We start from the raw sequence: 18,988 nt of genomic DNA, 5'->3' as shown, positions 1-18,988 counted from the left end.
AGTGAGAGAGATCGAATGAATGAAAGTCTGAATGACAGAAAGAAAAAAGGATGAAGAAAGAAGCATGAAGAAAAAAAAATGTATATGGAGTTGCTGACATGAGTGCAATCTACAAAGCCGTTGAGGCTGATCCTCATGGGAGGATTATTGCACCAGGACCCTTAGCACTTTTAAAATGCCATTCAATGCCACGGGCTAGATGTAAACTGCAGATGACCATGTTGTGGTAGTTACCATGGATACCCAAGTGATGTGTGAGCTAACACATAGGCCCAACAGATTCCAAGAAGGCCAGAATCACCAGCGGCACCACCATCGATTGTCAGGTCACCCGGATTCAGCAAATACCAGAGTCCAAAATGATGCAGGTTTATACTGTTAATTTTCAGTTTATCGTTACAGTTGGTGTTATTCCATGTCGGAAGGGACGCAGCTACAGCCAGTGGGGTAACTAGAGACAGGCAGGCAGCTATGTGCAACAAAGGTAGGCGTGTTGTTTTCATATGCAGATCTGAAATATTGTCTTATATGCAAGAGGAGGAGTGATGGGGGTTCAGGCAAAAGCCAGGCTATGGATTGCATTGCTAAATGCTCCATCAGAGTGCAATGGTCGCCTGTCCTTTTTTTAAGTGATGATGTGGGTTTAGCCTGTGCTGTATGTATGTATGGGTGGCTGACTGCCACCCACCCAGAAAGTGTATGGGAGGCTGGTTGGCTGCCAGCCTTCCTTCCATTCCTATGAGTAATGTGAGTGCTCATGAAGGGGACATGGTTGGGTCCACCCCTTTCCCGGTTATCCCCTCTAGGCCTTTTGGCTTAGATCAAGTGTAAAAAAAGAAAGGATCTTGCGACAGATCGCATCCTGAGGCACGTTTTTTTTTGTGTGAATACTTGCACTTGGGTGACTTGTGAGCACATACTGATACATACGTTCCCTATCTGGGGACCATAAATTAAATGGATTTTTGAGAAAGGGAGCTGATTTGGAAGCTTGCTTCTGTCGCCCTATGCATTGACCCGATGTGGCAGTATCTTCGGGTAGTGAACAGTGCACCACCCCATTCCAGTGTTAAACAAGAAAGATTCTCATTTAATCCTCCGTGGGTGAGAATTTGAGTTTGAGAATTGGAGACCAAAATGATGAGTTGCACTGACTGGTTTATGAACGTCTATTCATTTAGCGTTTTAATGACCATGTTTGCACACTGATTGGTGTAAAAAAATAAAATAAAACTAAATAATAATAATCTAGCACACCTGTGCAGGTTTGACATGACATGACAGGTAGCTGTCTTGTGGGTGGTGCTGAATCCTGTTAAATGACATGAGGGTCTCATGCCTATACACAAGGGTGTGTCATTGCTGTTGCTTGACCATGCATTGGTTTCTGTGGTCAGTGAATGATAAAAACAAAATTTACCATCCATTGATGGATGGGAAATCCGCCATGAGGCATTTGTTTTAAGAAACTGCTGCTCAGAACCAATGTTGCAATGGAGTGTCTCCATCTGCTGGTGGTATTGGAAAGGCATTAGTGCTATGACAGGGTCTGAAGAAGAAGAAGAAGAAGAAGAAGAAGAAGAAGAAGACGGAAAAAAATATATATAAAAAGAAAAAGAGAGAGAGAGAGAGAGACTGACTTAGTGAGCGAGTGAGTGAGAGAGTGAGAGTGAGTGAGAGTGAATGAGTGAGTGAGTGATTGAGTGAGTGAGTGAGTGAGTGAGTGAGAACAAATGAGTTAAAGCAAGTGAGTGAGAGAGATCGAATGAATGAAAGTCTGAATGACAGAAAGAAAAAAGGATGAAGAAAGAAGCATGAAGAAAAAAAAATGTATATGGAGTTGCTGACATGAGTGCAATCTACAAAGCCGTTGAGGCTGATCCTCATGGGAGGATTATTGCACCAGGACCCTTAGCACTTTTAAAATGCCATTCAATGCCACGGGCTAGATGTAAACTGCAGATGACCATGTTGTGGTAGTTACCATGGATACCCAAGTGATGTGTGAGCTAACACATAGGCCCAACAGATTCCAAGAAGGCCAGAATCACCAGCGGCACCACCATCGATTGTCAGGTCACCCGGATTCAGCAAATACCAGAGTCCAAAATGATGCAGGTTTATACTGTTAATTTTCAGTTTATCGTTACAGTTGGTGTTATTCCATGTCGGAAGGGACGCAGCTACAGCCAGTGGGGTAACTAGAGACAGGCAGGCAGCTATGTGCAACAAAGGTAGGCGTGTTGTTTTCATATGCAGATCTGAAATATTGTCTTATATGCAAGAGGAGGAGTGATGGGGGTTCAGGCAAAAGCCAGGCTATGGATTGCATTGCTAAATGCTCCATCAGAGTGCAATGGTCGCCTGTCCTTTTTTTAAGTGATGATGTGGGTTTAGCCTGTGCTGTATGTATGTATGGGTGGCTGACTGCCACCCACCCAGAAAGTGTATGGGAGGCTGGTTGGCTGCCAGCCTTCCTTCCATTCCTATGAGTAATGTGAGTGCTCATGAAGGGGACATGGTTGGGTCCACCCCTTTCCCGGTTATCCCCTCTAGGCCTTTTGGCTTAGATCAAGTGTAAAAAAAGAAAGGATCTTGCGACAGATCGCATCCTGAGGCACGTTTTTTTTTTGTGTGAATACTTGCACTTGGGTGACTTGTGAGCACATACTGATACATACGTTCCCTATCTGGGGACCATAAATTAAATGGATTTTTGAGAAAGGGAGCTGATTTGGAAGCTTGCTTCTGTCGCCCTATGCATTGACCCGATGTGGCAGTATCTTCGGGTAGTGAACAGTGCACCACCCCATTCCAGTGTTAAACAAGAAAGATTCTCATTTAATCCTCCGTGGGTGAGAATTTGAGTTTGAGAATTGGAGACCAAAATGATGAGTTGCACTGACTGGTTTATGAACGTCTATTCATTTAGCGTTTTAATGACCATGTTTGCACACTGATTGGTGTAAAAAAATAAAATAAAACTAAATAATAATAATCTAGCACACCTGTGCAGGTTTGACATGACATGACAGGTAGCTGTCTTGTGGGTGGTGCTGAATCCTGTTAAATGACATGAGGGTCTCATGCCTATACACAAGGGTGAGTCATTGCTGTTGCTTGACCATGCATTGGTTTCTGTGGTCAGTGAATGATAAAAACAAAATTTACCATCCATTGATGGATGGGAAATCCGCCATGAGGCATTTGTTTTTAGAAACTGCTGCTCACAACCAATGTTGCAATGGAGTGTCTCCATCTGCTGGTGGTATTGGAAAGGCATTAGTGCTATGACAGGGTCTGAAGAAGAAGAAGAAGACGGAAAAAAATATATATAAAAAGAAAAAGAGAGAGAGAGAGAGACTGACTTAGTGAGCGAGTGAGTGAGAGAGTGAGAGTGAGTGAGAGTGAATGAGTGAGTGAGTGATTGAGTGAGTGAGTGAGTGAGTGAGAACAAATGAGTTAAAGCAAGTGAGTGAGAGAGATCGAATGAATGAAAGTCTGAATGACAGAAAGAAAAAAGGATGAAGAAAGAAGCATGAAGAAAAAAAAATGTATATGGAGTTGCTGACATGAGTGCAATCTACAAAGCCGTTGAGGCTGATCCTCATGGGAGGATTATTGCACCAGGACCCTTAGCACTTTTAAAATGCCATTCAATGCCACGGGCTAGATGTAAACTGCAGATGACCATGTTGTGGTAGTTACCATGGATACCCAAGTGATGTGTGAGCTAACACATAGGCCCAACAGATTCCAAGAAGGCCAGAATCACCAGCGGCACCACCATCGATTGTCAGGTCACCCGGATTCAGCAAATACCAGAGTCCAAAATGATGCAGGTTTATACTGTTAATTTTCAGTTTATCGTTACAGTTGGTGTTATTCCATGTCGGAAGGGACGCAGCTACAGCCAGTGGGGTAACTAGAGACAGGCAGGCAGCTATGTGCAACAAAGGTAGGCGTGTTGTTTTCATATGCAGATCTGAAATATTGTCTTATATGCAAGAGGAGGAGTGATGGGGGTTCAGGCAAAAGCCAGGCTATGGATTGCATTGCTAAATGCTCCATCAGAGTGCAATGGTCGCCTGTCCTTTTTTTAAGTGATGATGTGGGTTTAGCCTGTGCTGTATGTATGTATGGGTGGCTGACTGCCACCCACCCAGAAAGTGTATGGGAGGCTGGTTGGCTGCCAGCCTTCCTTCCATTCCTATGAGTAATGTGAGTGCTCATGAAGGGGACATGGTTGGGTCCACCCCTTTCCCGGTTATCCCCTCTAGGCCTTTTGGCTTAGATCAAGTGTAAAAAAAGAAAGGATCTTGCGACAGATCGCATCCTGAGGCACGTTTTTTTTTGTGTGAATACTTGCACTTGGGTGACTTGTGAGCACATACTGATACATACGTTCCCTATCTGGGGACCATAAATTAAATGGATTTTTGAGAAAGGGAGCTGATTTGGAAGCTTGCTTCTGTCGCCCTATGCATTGACCCGATGTGGCAGTATCTTCGGGTAGTGAACAGTGCACCACCCCATTCCAGTGTTAAACAAGAAAGATTCTCATTTAATCCTCCGTGGGTGAGAATTTGAGTTTGAGAATTGGAGACCAAAATGATGAGTTGCACTGACTGGTTTATGAACGTCTATTCATTTAGCGTTTTAATGACCATGTTTGCACACTGATTGGTGTAAAAAAATAAAATAAAACTAAATAATAATAATCTAGCACACCTGTGCAGGTTTGACATGACATGACAGGTAGCTGTCTTGTGGGTGGTGCTGAATCCTGTTAAATGACATGAGGGTCTCATGCCTATACACAAGGGTGTGTCATTGCTGTTGCTTGACCATGCATTGGTTTCTGTGGTCAGTGAATGATAAAAACAAAATTTACCATCCATTGATGGATGGGAAATCCGCCATGAGGCATTTGTTTTTAGAAACTGCTGCTCACAACCAATGTTGCAATGGAGTGTCTCCATCTGCTGGTGGTATTGGAAAGGCATTAGTGCTATGACAGGGTCTGAAGAAGAAGAAGAAGAAGAAGAAGACGGAAAAAAATATATATAAAAAGAAAAAGAGAGAGAGAGAGAGAGACTGACTTAGTGAGCGAGTGAGTGAGAGAGTGAGAGTGAGTGAGAGTGAATGAGTGAGTGAGTGATTGAGTGAGTGAGTGAGTGAGTGAGTGAGAACAAATGAGTTAAAGCAAGTGAGTGAGAGAGATCGAATGAATGAAAGTCTGAATGACAGAAAGAAAAAAGGATGAAGAAAGAAGCATGAAGAAAAAAAAATGTATATGGAGTTGCTGACATGAGTGCAATCTACAAAGCCGTTGAGGCTGATCCTCATGGGAGGATTATTGCACCAGGACCCTTAGCACTTTTAAAATGCCATTCAATGCCACGGGCTAGATGTAAACTGCAGATGACCATGTTGTGGTAGTTACCATGGATACCCAAGTGATGTGTGAGCTAACACATAGGCCCAACAGATTCCAAGAAGGCCAGAATCACCAGCGGCACCACCATCGATTGTCAGGTCACCCGGATTCAGCAAATACCAGAGTCCAAAATGATGCAGGTTTATACTGTTAATTTTCAGTTTATCGTTACAGTTGGTGTTATTCCATGTCGGAAGGGACGCAGCTACAGCCAGTGGGGTAACTAGAGACAGGCAGGCAGCTATGTGCAACAAAGGTAGGCGTGTTGTTTTCATATGCAGATCTGAAATATTGTCTTATATGCAAGAGGAGGAGTGATGGGGGTTCAGGCAAAAGCCAGGCTATGGATTGCATTGCTAAATGCTCCATCAGAGTGCAATGGTCGCCTGTCCTTTTTTTAAGTGATGATGTGGGTTTAGCCTGTGCTGTATGTATGTATGGGTGGCTGACTGCCACCCACCCAGAAAGTGTATGGGAGGCTGGTTGGCTGCCAGCCTTCCTTCCATTCCTATGAGTAATGTGAGTGCTCATGAAGGGGACATGGTTGGGTCCACCCCTTTCCCGGTTATCCCCTCTAGGCCTTTTGGCTTAGATCAAGTGTAAAAAAAGAAAGGATCTTGCGACAGATTGCATCCTGAGGCACGTTTTTTTTGTGTGAATACTTGCACTTGGGTGACTTGTGAGCACATACTGATACATACGTTCCCTATCTGGGGACCATAAATTAAATGGATTTTTGAGAAAGGGAGCTGATTTGGAAGCTTGCTTCTGTCGCCCTATGCATTGACCCGATGTGGCAGTATCTTCGGGTAGTGAACAGTGCACCACCCCATTCCAGTGTTAAACAAGAAAGATTCTCATTTAATCCTCCGTGGGTGAGAATTTGAGTTTGAGAATTGGAGACCAAAATGATGAGTTGCACTGACTGGTTTATGAACGTCTATTCATTTAGCGTTTTAATGACCATGTTTGCACACTGATTGGTGTAAAAAAATAAAATAAAACTAAATAATAATAATCTAGCACACCTGTGCAGGTTTGACATGACATGACAGGTAGCTGTCTTGTGGGTGGTGCTGAATCCTGTTAAATGACATGAGGGTCTCATGCCTATACACAAGGGTGTGTCATTGCTGTTGCTTGACCATGCATTGGTTTCTGTGGTCAGTGAATGATAAAAACAAAATTTACCATCCATTGATGGATGGGAAATCCGCCATGAGGCATTTGTTTTTAGAAACTGCTGCTCACAACCAATGTTGCAATGGAGTGTCTCCATCTGCTGGTGGTATTGGAAAGGCATTAGTGCTATGACAGGGTCTGAAGAAGAAGAAGAAGAAGAAGAAGAAGAAGAAGAAGAAGACGGAAAAAAATATATATAAAAAGAAAAAGAGAGAGAGAGAGAGAGACTGACTTAGTGAGCGAGTGAGTGAGAGAGTGAGAGTGAGTGAGAGTGAATGAGTGAGTGAGTGATTGAGTGAGTGAGTGAGTGAGTGAGAACAAATGAGTTAAAGCAAGTGAGTGAGAGAGATCGAATGAATGAAAGTCTGAATGACAGAAAGAAAAAAGGATGAAGAAAGAAGCATGAAGAAAAAAAAATGTATATGGAGTTGCTGACATGAGTGCAATCTACAAAGCCGTTGAGGCTGATCCTCATGGGAGGATTATTGCACCAGGACCCTTAGCACTTTTAAAATGCCATTCAATGCCACGGGCTAGATGTAAACTGCAGATGACCATGTTGTGGTAGTTACCATGGATACCCAAGTGATGTGTGAGCTAACACATAGGCCCAACAGATTCCAAGAAGGCCAGAATCACCAGCGGCACCACCATCGATTGTCAGGTCACCCGGATTCAGCAAATACCAGAGTCCAAAATGATGCAGGTTTATACTGTTAATTTTCAGTTTATCGTTACAGTTGGTGTTATTCCATGTCGGAAGGGACGCAGCTACAGCCAGTGGGGTAACTAGAGACAGGCAGGCAGCTATGTGCAACAAAGGTAGGCGTGTTGTTTTCATATGCAGATCTGAAATATTGTCTTATATGCAAGAGGAGGAGTGATGGGGGTTCAGGCAAAAGCCAGGCTATGGATTGCATTGCTAAATGCTCCATCAGAGTGCAATGGTCGCCTGTCCTTTTTTTAAGTGATGATGTGGGTTTAGCCTGTGCTGTATGTATGTATGGGTGGCTGACTGCCACCCACCCAGAAAGTGTATGGGAGGCTGGTTGGCTGCCAGCCTTCCTTCCATTCCTATGAGTAATGTGAGTGCTCATGAAGGGGACATGGTTGGGTCCACCCCTTTCCCGGTTATCCCCTCTAGGCCTTTTGGCTTAGATCAAGTGTAAAAAAAGAAAGGATCTTGCGACAGATCGCATCCTGAGGCACGTTTTTTTTTGTGTGAATACTTGCACTTGGGTGACTTGTGAGCACATACTGATACATACGTTCCCTATCTGGGGACCATAAATTAAATGGATTTTTGAGAAAGGGAGCTGATTTGGAAGCTTGCTTCTGTCGCCCTATGCATTGACCCGATGTGGCAGTATCTTCGGGTAGTGAACAGTGCACCACCCCATTCCAGTGTTAAACAAGAAAGATTCTCATTTAATCCTCCGTGGGTGAGAATTTGAGTTTGAGAATTGGAGACCAAAATGATGAGTTGCACTGACTGGTTTATGAACGTCTATTCATTTAGCGTTTCAATGACCATGTTTGCACACTGATTGGTGTAAAAAAATAAAATAAAACTAAATAATAATAATCTAGCACACCTGTGCAGGTTTGACATGACATGACAGGTAGCTGTCTTGTGGGTGGTGCTGAATCCTGTTAAATGACATGAGGGTCTCATGCCTATACACAAGGGTGTGTCATTGCTGTTGCTTGACCATGCATTGGTTTCTGTGGTCAGTGAATGATAAAAACAAAATTTACCATCCATTGATGGATGGGAAATCCGCCATGAGGCATTTGTTTTTAGAAACTGCTGCTCACAACCAATGTTGCAATGGAGTGTCTCCATCTGCTGGTGGTATTGGAAAGGCATTAGTGCTATGACAGGGTCTGAAGAAGAAGAAGAAGAAGAAGAAGACGGAAAAAAATATATATAAAAAGAAAAAGAGAGAGAGAGAGAGAGACTGACTTAGTGAGCGAGTGAGTGAGAGAGTGAGAGTGAGTGAGAGTGAATGAGTGAGTGAGTGATTGAGTGAGTGAGTGAGTGAGTGAGAACAAATGAGTTAAAGCAAGTGAGTGAGAGAGATCGAATGAATGAAAGTCTGAATGACAGAAAGAAAAAAGGATGAAGAAAGAAGCATGAAGAAAAAAAAATGTATATGGAGTTGCTGACATGAGTGCAATCTACAAAGCCGTTGAGGCTGATCCTCATGGGAGGATTATTGCACCAGGACCCTTAGCACTTTTAAAATGCCATTCAATGCCACGGGCTAGATGTAAACTGCAGATGACCATGTTGTGGTAGTTACCATGGATACCCAAGTGATGTGTGAGCTAACACATAGGCCCAACAGATTCCAAGAAGGCCAGAATCACCAGCGGCACCACCATCGATTGTCAGGTCACCCGGATTCAGCAAATACCAGAGTCCAAAATGATGCAGGTTTATACTGTTAATTTTCAGTTTATCGTTACAGTTGGTGTTATTCCATGTCGGAAGGGACGCAGCTACAGCCAGTGGGGTAACTAGAGACAGGCAGGCAGCTATGTGCAACAAAGGTAGGCGTGTTGTTTTCATATGCAGATCTGAAATATTGTCTTATATGCAAGAGGAGGAGTGATGGGGGTTCAGGCAAAAGCCAGGCTATGGATTGCATTGCTAAATGCTCCATCAGAGTGCAATGGTCGCCTGTCCTTTTTTTAAGTGATGATGTGGGTTTAGCCTGTGCTGTATGTATGTATGGGTGGCTGACTGCCACCCACCCAGAAAGTGTATGGGAGGCTGGTTGGCTGCCAGCCTTCCTTCCATTCCTATGAGTAATGTGAGTGCTCATGAAGGGGACATGGTTGGGTCCACCCCTTTCCCGGTTATCCCCTCTAGGCCTTTTGGCTTAGATCAAGTGTAAAAAAAGAAAGGATCTTGCGACATATCGCATCCTGAGGCACGTTTTTTTTTGTGTGAATACTTGCACTTGGGTGACTTGTGAGCACATACTGATACATACGTTCCCTATCTGGGGACCATAAATTAAATGGATTTTTGAGAAAGGGAGCTGATTTGGAAGCTTGCTTCTGTCGCCCTATGCATTGACCCGATGTGGCAGTATCTTCGGGTAGTGAACAGTGCACCACCCCATTCCAGTGTTAAACAAGAAAGATTCTCATTTAATCCTCCGTGGGTGAGAATTTGAGTTTGAGAATTGGAGACCAAAATGATGAGTTGCACTGACTGGTTTATGAACGTCTATTCATTTAGCGTTTTAATGACCATGTTTGCACACTGATTGGTGTAAAAAAATAAAATAAAACTAAATAATAATAATCTAGCACACCTGTGCAGGTTTGACATGACATGACAGGTAGCTGTCTTGTGGGTGGTGCTGAATCCTGTTAAATGACATGAGGGTCTCATGCCTATACACAAGGGTGTGTCATTGCTGTTGCTTGACCATGCATTGGTTTCTGTGGTCAGTGAATGATAAAAACAAAATTTACCATCCATTGATGGATGGGAAATCCGCCATGAGGCATTTGTTTTTAGAAACTGCTGCTCACAACCAATGTTGCAATGGAGTGTCTCCATCTGCTGGTGGTATTGGAAAGGCATTAGTGCTATGACAGGGTCTGAAGAAGAAGAAGAAGAAGAAGAAGAAGAAGAAGACGGAAAAAAATATATATAAAAAGAAAAAGAGAGAGAGAGAGAGAGACTGACTTAGTGAGCGAGTGAGTGAGAGAGTGAGAGTGAGTGAGAGTGAATGAGTGAGTGAGTGATTGAGTGAGTGAGTGAGTGAGTGAGAACAAATGAGTTAAAGCAAGTGAGTGAGAGAGATCGAATGAATGAAAGTCTGAATGACAGAAAGAAAAAAGGATGAAGAAAGAAGCATGAAGAAAAAAAAATGTATATGGAGTTGCTGACATGAGTGCAATCTACAAAGCCGTTGAGGCTGATCCTCATGGGAGGATTATTGCACCAGGACCCTTAGCACTTTTAAAATGCCATTCAATGCCACGGGCTAGATGTAAACTGCAGATGACCATGTTGTGGTAGTTACCATGGATACCCAAGTGATGTGTGAGCTAACACATAGGCCCAACAGATTCCAAGAAGGCCAGAATCACCAGCGGCACCACCATCGATTGTCAGGTCACCCGGATTCAGCAAATACCAGAGTCCAAAATGATGCAGGTTTATACTGTTAATTTTCAGTTTATCGTTACAGTTGGTGTTATTCCATGTCGGAAGGGACGCAGCTACAGCCAGTGGGGTAACTAGAGACAGGCAGGCAGCTATGTGCAACAAAGGTAGGCGTGTTGTTTTCATATGCAGATCTGAAATATTGTCTTATATGCAAGAGGAGGAGTGATGGGGGTTCAGGCAAAAGCCAGGCTATGGATTGCATTGCTAAATGCTCCATCAGAGTGCAATGGTCGCCTGTCCTTTTTTTAAGTGATGATGTGGGTTTAGCCTGTGCTGTATGTATGTATGGGTGGCTGACTGCCACCCACCCAGAAAGTGTATGGGAGGCTGGTTGGCTGCCAGCCTTCCTTCCATTCCTATGAGTAATGTGAGTGCTCATGAAGGGGACATGGTTGGGTCCACCCCTTTCCCGGTTATCCCCTCTAGGCCTTTTGGCTTAGATCAAGTGTAAAAAAAGAAAGGATCTTGCGACAGATCGCATCCTGAGGCACGTTTTTTTTTGTGTGAATACTTGCACTTAGGTGACTTGTGAGCACATACTGATACATACGTTCCCTATCTGGGGACCATAAATTAAATGGATTTTTGAGAAAGGGAGCTGATTTGGAAGCTTGCTTCTGTCGCCCTATGCATTGACCCGATGTGGCAGTATCTTCGGGTAGTGAACAGTGCACCACCCCATTCCAGTGTTAAACAAGAAAGATTCTCATTTAATCCTCCGTGGGTGAGAATTTGAGTTTGAGAATTGGAGACCAAAATGATGAGTTGCACTGACTGGTTTATGAACGTCTATTCATTTAGCGTTTTAATGACCATGTTTGCACACTGATTGGTGTAAAAAAATAAAATAAAACTAAATAATAATAATCTAGCACACCTGTGCAGGTTTGACATGACATGACAGGTAGCTGTCTTGTGGGTGGTGCTGAATCCTGTTAAATGACATGAGGGTCTCATGCCTATACACAAGGGTGTGTCATTGCTGTTGCTTGACCATGCATTGGTTTCTGTGGTCAGTGAATGATAAAAACAAAATTTACCATCCATTGATGGATGGGAAATCCGCCATGAGGCATTTGTTTTTAGAAACTGCTGCTCACAACCAATGTTGCAATGGAGTGTCTCCATCTGCTGGTGGTATTGGAAAGGCATTAGTGCTATGACAGGGTCTGAAGAAGAAGAAGAAGAAGAAGAAGAAGAAGAAGACGGAAAAAAATATATATAAAAAGAAAAAGAGAGAGAGAGAGAGAGACTGACTTAGTGAGCGAGTGAGTGAGAGAGTGAGAGTGAGTGAGAGTGAATGAGTGAGTGAGTGATTGAGTGAGTGAGTGAGTGAGAACAAATGAGTTAAAGCAAGTGAGTGAGAGAGATCGAATGAATGAAAGTCTGAATGACAGAAAGAAAAAAGGATGAAGAAAGAAGCATGAAGAAAAAAAAATGTATATGGAGTTGCTGACATGAGTGCAATCTACAAAGCCGTTGAGGCTGATCCTCATGGGAGGATTATTGCACCAGGACCCTTAGCACTTTTAAAATGCCATTCAATGCCACGGGCTAGATGTAAACTGCAGATGACCATGTTGTGGTAGTTACCATGGATACCCAAGTGATGTGTGAGCTAACACATAGGCCCAACAGATTCCAAGAAGGCCAGAATCACCAGCGGCACCACCATCGATTGTCAGGTCACCCGGATTCAGCAAATACCAGAGTCCAAAATGATGCAGGTTTATACTGTTAATTTTCAGTTTATCGTTACAGTTGGTGTTATTCCATGTCGGAAGGGACGCAGCTACAGCCAGTGGGGTAACTAGAGACAGGCAGGCAGCTATGTGCAACAAAGGTAGGCGTGTTGTTTTCATATGCAGATCTGAAATATTGTCTTATATGCAAGAGGAGGAGTGATGGGGGTTCAGGCAAAAGCCAGGCTATGGATTGCATTGCTAAATGCTCCATCAGAGTGCAATGGTCGCCTGTCCTTTTTTTAAGTGATGATGTGGGTTTAGCCTGTGCTGTATGTATGTATGGGTGGCTGACTGCCACCCACCCAGAAAGTGTATGGGAGGCTGGTTGGCTGCCAGCCTTCCTTCCATTCCTATGAGTAATGTGAGTGCTCATGAAGGGGACATGGTTGGGTCCACCCCTTTCCCGGTTATCCCCTCTAGGCCTTTTGGCTTAGATCAAGTGTAAAAAAAGAAAGGATCTTGCGACAGATCGCATCCTGAGGCACGTTTTTTTTTGTGTGAATACTTGCACTTGGGTGACTTGTGAGCACATACTGATACATACGTTCCCTATCTGGGGACCATAAATTTAATGGATTTTTGAGAAAGGGAGCTGATTTGGAAGCTTGCTTCTGTCGCCCTATGCATTGACCCGATGTGGCAGTATCTTCGGGTAGTGAACAGTGCACCACCCCATTCCAGTGTTAAACAAGAAAGATTCTCATTTAATCCTCCGTGGGTGAGAATTTGAGTTTGAGAATTGGAGACCAAAATGATGAGTTGCACTGACTGGTTTATGAACGTCATTTAGCGTTTTAATGACCATGTTTGCACACTGATTGGTGTAAAAAAATAAAATAAAACTAAATAATAATAATCTAGCACACCTGTGCAGGTTTGACATGACATGACAGGTAGCTGTCTTGTGGGTGGTGCTGAATCCTGTTAAATGACATGAGGGTCTCATGCCTATACACAAGGGTGTGTCATTGCTGTTGCTTGACCATGCATTGGTTTCTGTGGTCAGTGAATGATAAAAACAAAATTTACCATCCATTGATGGATGGGAAATCCGCCATGAGGCATTTGTTTTTAGAAACTGCTGCTCACAACCAATGTTGCAATGGAGTGTCTCCATCTGCTGGTGGTATTGGAAAGGCATTAGTGCTATGACAGGGTCTGAAGAAGAAGAAGAAGAAGAAGAAGAAGAAGAAGACGGAAAAAAATATATATAAAAAGAAAAAGAGAGAGAGAGAGAGAGACTGACTTAGTGAGCGAGTGAGTGAGAGAGTGAGAGTGAGTGAGAGTGAATGAGTGAGTGAGTGATTGAGTGAGTGAGTGAGTGAGTGAGAACAAATGAGTTAAAGCAAGTGAGTGAGAGAGATCGAATGAATGAAAGTCTGAATGACAGAAAGAAAAAAGGATGAAGAAAGAAGCATGAAGAAAAAAAAATGTATATGGAGTTGCTGACATGAGTGCAATCTACAAAGCCGTTGAGGCTGATCCTCATGGGAGGATTATTGCACCAGGACCCTTAGCACTTTTAAAATGCCATTCAATGCCACGGGCTAGATGTAAACTGCAGATGACCATGTTGTGGTAGTTACCATGGATACCCAAGTGATGTGTGAGCTAACACATAGGCCCAACAGATTCCAAGAAGGCCAGAATCACCAGCGGCACCACCATCGATTGTCAGGTCACCCGGATTCAGCAAATACCAGAGTCCAAAATGATGCAGGTTTATACTGTTAATTTTCAGTTTATCGTTACAGTTGGTGTTATTCCATGTCGGAAGGGACGCAGCTACAGCCAGTGGGGTAACTAGAGACAGGCAGGCAGCTATGTGCAACAAAGGTAGGCGTGTTGTTTTCATATGCAGATCTGAAATATTGTCTTATATGCAAGAGGAGGAGTGATGGGGGTTCAGGCAAAAGCCAGGCTATGGATTGCATTGCTAAATGCTCCATCAGAGTGCAATGGTCGCCTGTCCTTTTTTTAAGTGATGATGTGGGTTTAGCCTGTGCTGTATGTATGTATGGGTGGCTGACTGCCACCCACCCAGAAAGTGTATGGGAGGCTGGTTGGCTGCCAGCCTTCCTTCCATTCCTATGAGTAATGTGAGTGCTCATGAAGGGGACATGGTTGGGTCCACCCCTTTCCCGGTTATCCCCTCTAGGCCTTTTGGCTTAGATCAAGTGTAAAAAAAGAAAGGATCTTGCGACAGATCGCATCCTGAGGCACGTTTTTTTTTGTGTGAATACTTGCACTTGGGTGACTTGTGAGCACATACTGATACATACGTTCCCTATCTGGGGACCATAAATTAAATGGATTTTTGAGAAAGGGAGCTGATTTGGAAGCTTGCTTCTGTCGCCCTATGCATTGACCCGATGTGGCAGTATCTTCGGGTAGTGAACAGTGCACCACCCCATTCCAGTGTTAAACAAGAAAGATTCTCATTTAATCCTCCGTGGGTGAGAATTTGAGTTTGAGAATTGGAGACCAAAATGATGAGTTGCACTGACTGGTTTATGAACGTCTATTCATTTAGCGTTTTAATGACCATGTTTGCACACTGATTGGTGTAAAAAAATAAAATAAAACTAAATAATAATAATCTAGCACACCTGTGCAGGTTTGACATGACATGACAGGTAGCTGTCTTGTGGGTGGTGCTGAATCCTGTTAAATGACATGAGGGTCTCATGCCTATACACAAGGGTGTGTCATTGCTGTTGCTTGACCATGCATTGGTTTCTGTGGTCAGTGAATGATAAAAACAAAATTTACCATCCATTGATGGATGGGAAATCCGCCATGAGGCATTTGTTTTTAGAAACTGCTGCTCACAACCAATGTTGCAATGGAGTGTCTCCATCTGCTGGTGGTATTGGAAAGGCATTAGTGCTATGACAGGGTCTGAAGAAGAAGAAGAAGAAGAAGAAGAAGAAGAAGAAGACGGAAAAAAATATATATAAAAAGAAAAAGAGAGAGAGAGAGAGAGACTGACTTAGTGAGCGAGTGAGTGAGAGAGTGAGAGTGAGTGAGAGTGAATGAGTGAGTGAGTGAGTGAGAACAAATGAGTTAAAGCAAGTGAGTGAGAGAGATCGAATGAATGAAAGTCTGAATGACAGAAAGAAAAAAGGATGAAGAAAGAAGCATGAAGAAAAAAAAATGTATATGGAGTTGCTGACATGAGTGCAATCTACAAAGCCGTTGAGGCTGATCCTCATGGGAGGATTATTGCACCAGGACCCTTAGCACTTTTAAAATGCCATTCAATGCCACGGGCTAGATGTAAACTGCAGATGACCATGTTGTGGTAGTTACCATGGATACCCAAGTGATGTGTGAGCTAACACATAGGCCCAACAGATTCCAAGAAGGCCAGAATCACCAGCGGCACCACCATCGATTGTCAGGTCACCCGGATTCAGCAAATACCAGAGTCCAAAATGATGCAGGTTTATACTGTTAATTTTCAGTTTATCGTTACAGTTGGTGTTATTCCATGTCGGAAGGGACGCAGCTACAGCCAGTGGGGTAACTAGAGACAGGCAGGCAGCTATGTGCAACAAAGGTAGGCGTGTTGTTTTCATATGCAGATCTGAAATATTGTCTTATATGCAAGAGGAGGAGTGATGGGGGTTCAGGCAAAAGCCAGGCTATGGATTGCATTGCTAAATGCTCCATCAGAGTGCAATGGTCGCCTGTCCTTTTTTTAAGTGATGATGTGGGTTTAGCCTGTGCTGTATGTATGTATGGGTGGCTGACTGCCACCCACCCAGAAAGTGTATGGGAGGCTGGTTGGCTGCCAGCCTTCCTTCCATTCCTATGAGTAATGTGAGTGCTCATGAAGGGGACATGGTTGGGTCCACCCCTTTCCCGGTTATCCCCTCTAGGCCTTTTGGCTTAGATCAAGTGTAAAAAAAGAAAGGATCTTGCGACAGATCGCATCCTGAGGCACGTTTTTTTTTGTGTGAATACTTGCACTTGGGTGACTTGTGAGCACATACTGATACATACGTTCCCTATCTGGGGACCATAAATTAAATGGATTTTTGAGAAAGGGAGCTGATTTGGAAGCTTGCTTCTGTCGCCCTATGCATTGACCCGATGTGGCAGTATCTTCGGGTAGTGAACAGTGCACCACCCCATTCCAGTGTTAAACAAGAAAGATTCTCATTTAATCCTCCGTGGGTGAGAATTTGAGTTTGAGAATTGGAGACCAAAATGATGAGTTGCACTGACTGGTTTATGAACGTCTATTCATTTAGCGTTTTAATGACCATGTTTGCACACTGATTGGTGTAAAAAAATAAAATAAAACTAAATAATAATAATCTAGCACACCTGTGCAGGTTTGACATGACATGACAGGTAGCTGTCTTGTGGGTGGTGCTGAATCCTGTTAAATGACATGAGGGTCTCATGCCTATACACAAGGGTGTGTCATTGCTGTTGCTTGACCATGCATTGGTTTCTGTGGTCAGTGAATGATAAAAACAAAATTTACCATCCATTGATGGATGGGAAATCCGCCATGAGGCATTTGTTTTTAGAAACTGCTGCTCACAACCAATGTTGCAATGGAGTGTCTCCATCTGCTGGTGGTATTGGAAAGGCATTAGTGCTATGACAGGGTCTGAAGAAGAAGAAGAAGAAGAAGAAGACGGAAAAAAATATATATAAAAAGAAAAAGAGAGAGAGAGAGAGAGACTGACTTAGTGAGCGAGTGAGTGAGAGAGTGAGAGTGAGTGAGAGTGAATGAGTGAGTGAGTGATTGAGTGAGTGAGTGAGTGAGTGAGTGAGAACAAATGAGTTAAAGCAAGTGAGTGAGAGAGATCGAATGAATGAAAGTCTGAATGACAGAAAGAAAAAAGGATGAAGAAAGAAGCATGAAGAAAAAAAAATGTATATGGAGTTGCTGACATGAGTGCAATCTACAAAGCCGTTGAGGCTGATCCTCATGGGAGGATTATTGCACCAGGACCCTTAGCACTTTTAAAATGCCATTCAATGCCACGGGCTAGATGTAAACTGCAGATGACCATGTTGTGGTAGTTACCATGGATACCCAAGTGATGTGTGAGCTAACACATAGGCCCAACAGATTCCAAGAAGGCCAGAATCACCAGCGGCACCACCATCGATTGTCAGGTCACCCGGATTCAGCAAATACCAGAGTCCAAAATGATGCAGGTTTATACTGTTAATTTTCAGTTTATCGTTACAGTTGGTGTTATTCCATGTCGGAAGGGACGCAGCTACAGCCAGTGGGGTAACTAGAGACAGGCAGGCAGCTATGTGCAACAAAGGTAGGCGTGTTGTTTTCATATGCAGATCTGAAATATTGTCTTATATGCAAGAGGAGGAGTGATGGGGGTTCAGGCAAAAGCCAGGCTATGGATTGCATTGCTAAATGCTCCATCAGAGTGCAATGGTCGCCTGTCCTTTTTTTAAGTGATGATGTGGGTTTAGCCTGTGCTGTATGTATGTATGGGTGGCTGACTGCCACCCACCCAGAAAGTGTATGGGAGGCTGGTTGGCTGCCAGCCTTCCTTCCATTCCTATGAGTAATGTGAGTGCTCATGAAGGGGACATGGTTGGGTCCACCCCTTTCCCGGTTATCCCCTCTAGGCCTTTTGGCTTAGATCAAGTGTAAAAAAAGAAAGGATCTTGCGACAGATCGCATCCTGAGGCACGTTTTTTTTTGTGTGAATACTTGCACTTGGGTGACTTGTGAGCACATACTGATACATACGTTCCCTATCTGGGGACCATAAATTAAATGGATTTTTGAGAAAGGGAGCTGATTTGGAAGCTTGCTTCTGTCGCCCTATGCATTGACCCGATGTGGCAGTATCTTCGGGTAGTGAACAGTGCACCACCCCATTCCAGTGTTAAACAAGAAAGATTCTCATTTAATCCTCCGTGGGTGAGAATTTGAGTTTGAGAATTGGAGACCAAAATGAGGAGTTGCACTGACTGGTTTATGAACGTCTATTCATTTAGCGTTTTAATGACCATGTTTGCACACTGATTGGTGTAAAAAAATAAAATAAAACTAAATAATAATAATCTAGCACACCTGTGCAGGTTTGACATGACATGACAGGTAGCTGTCTTGTGGGTGGTGCTGAATCCTGTTAAATGACATGAGGGTCTCATGCCTATACACAAGGGTGTGTCATTGCTGTTGCTTGACCATGCATTGGTTTCTGTGGTCAGTGAATGATAAAAACAAAATTTACCATCCATTGATGGATGGGAAATCCGCCATGAGGCATTTGTTTTTAGAAACTGCTGCTCACAACCAATGTTGCAATGGAGTGTCTCCATCTGCTGGTGGTATTGGAAAGGCATTAGTGCTATGACAGGGTCTGAAGAAGAAGAAGAAGAAGAAGAAGAAGAAGACGGAAAAAAATATATATAAAAAGAAAA

The 18,988-nt window shown here is 43.4% G+C and overlaps 11 pseudogenes; all 11 read left to right on the top strand.

Annotated features, from left to right (window-relative positions):
• Nucleotides 1-795: 795 nt before the first annotated feature.
• LOC130316733 (U2 spliceosomal RNA) lies at nt 796-1,059 on the top strand (annotated as a pseudogene).
• A 1,486-nt stretch (nt 1,060-2,545) lies between these two features.
• Nucleotides 2,546-2,810, top strand: LOC130316750 (U2 spliceosomal RNA; annotated as a pseudogene).
• A 1,459-nt stretch (nt 2,811-4,269) lies between these two features.
• LOC130316732 (U2 spliceosomal RNA) lies at nt 4,270-4,533 on the top strand (annotated as a pseudogene).
• Nucleotides 4,534-6,007: 1,474 nt separating this feature from the next.
• LOC130316734 (U2 spliceosomal RNA) lies at nt 6,008-6,270 on the top strand (annotated as a pseudogene).
• A 1,485-nt stretch (nt 6,271-7,755) lies between these two features.
• Nucleotides 7,756-8,019, top strand: LOC130316731 (U2 spliceosomal RNA; annotated as a pseudogene).
• Nucleotides 8,020-9,489: 1,470 nt separating this feature from the next.
• On the top strand, nt 9,490-9,753 carry LOC130316746 (U2 spliceosomal RNA; annotated as a pseudogene).
• A 1,479-nt stretch (nt 9,754-11,232) lies between these two features.
• LOC130316747 (U2 spliceosomal RNA) lies at nt 11,233-11,496 on the top strand (annotated as a pseudogene).
• A 1,475-nt stretch (nt 11,497-12,971) lies between these two features.
• Nucleotides 12,972-13,235, top strand: LOC130316753 (U2 spliceosomal RNA; annotated as a pseudogene).
• Nucleotides 13,236-14,709: 1,474 nt separating this feature from the next.
• LOC130316730 (U2 spliceosomal RNA) lies at nt 14,710-14,973 on the top strand (annotated as a pseudogene).
• A 1,462-nt stretch (nt 14,974-16,435) lies between these two features.
• Nucleotides 16,436-16,699, top strand: LOC130316729 (U2 spliceosomal RNA; annotated as a pseudogene).
• A 1,474-nt stretch (nt 16,700-18,173) lies between these two features.
• On the top strand, nt 18,174-18,437 carry LOC130316728 (U2 spliceosomal RNA; annotated as a pseudogene).
• The last annotated feature ends 551 nt before the right edge of the window (nt 18,438-18,988 follow it).

This window comes from Hyla sarda, unplaced genomic scaffold (genome assembly GCF_029499605.1).
Source record: "Hyla sarda isolate aHylSar1 unplaced genomic scaffold, aHylSar1.hap1 scaffold_1950, whole genome shotgun sequence".
NCBI classification, from domain to species: domain Eukaryota; kingdom Metazoa; phylum Chordata; class Amphibia; order Anura; family Hylidae; genus Hyla; species Hyla sarda.
Note: the sequence above shows the minus strand (reverse complement) of the source record. Positions and strands in the feature narration are given on the sequence as shown.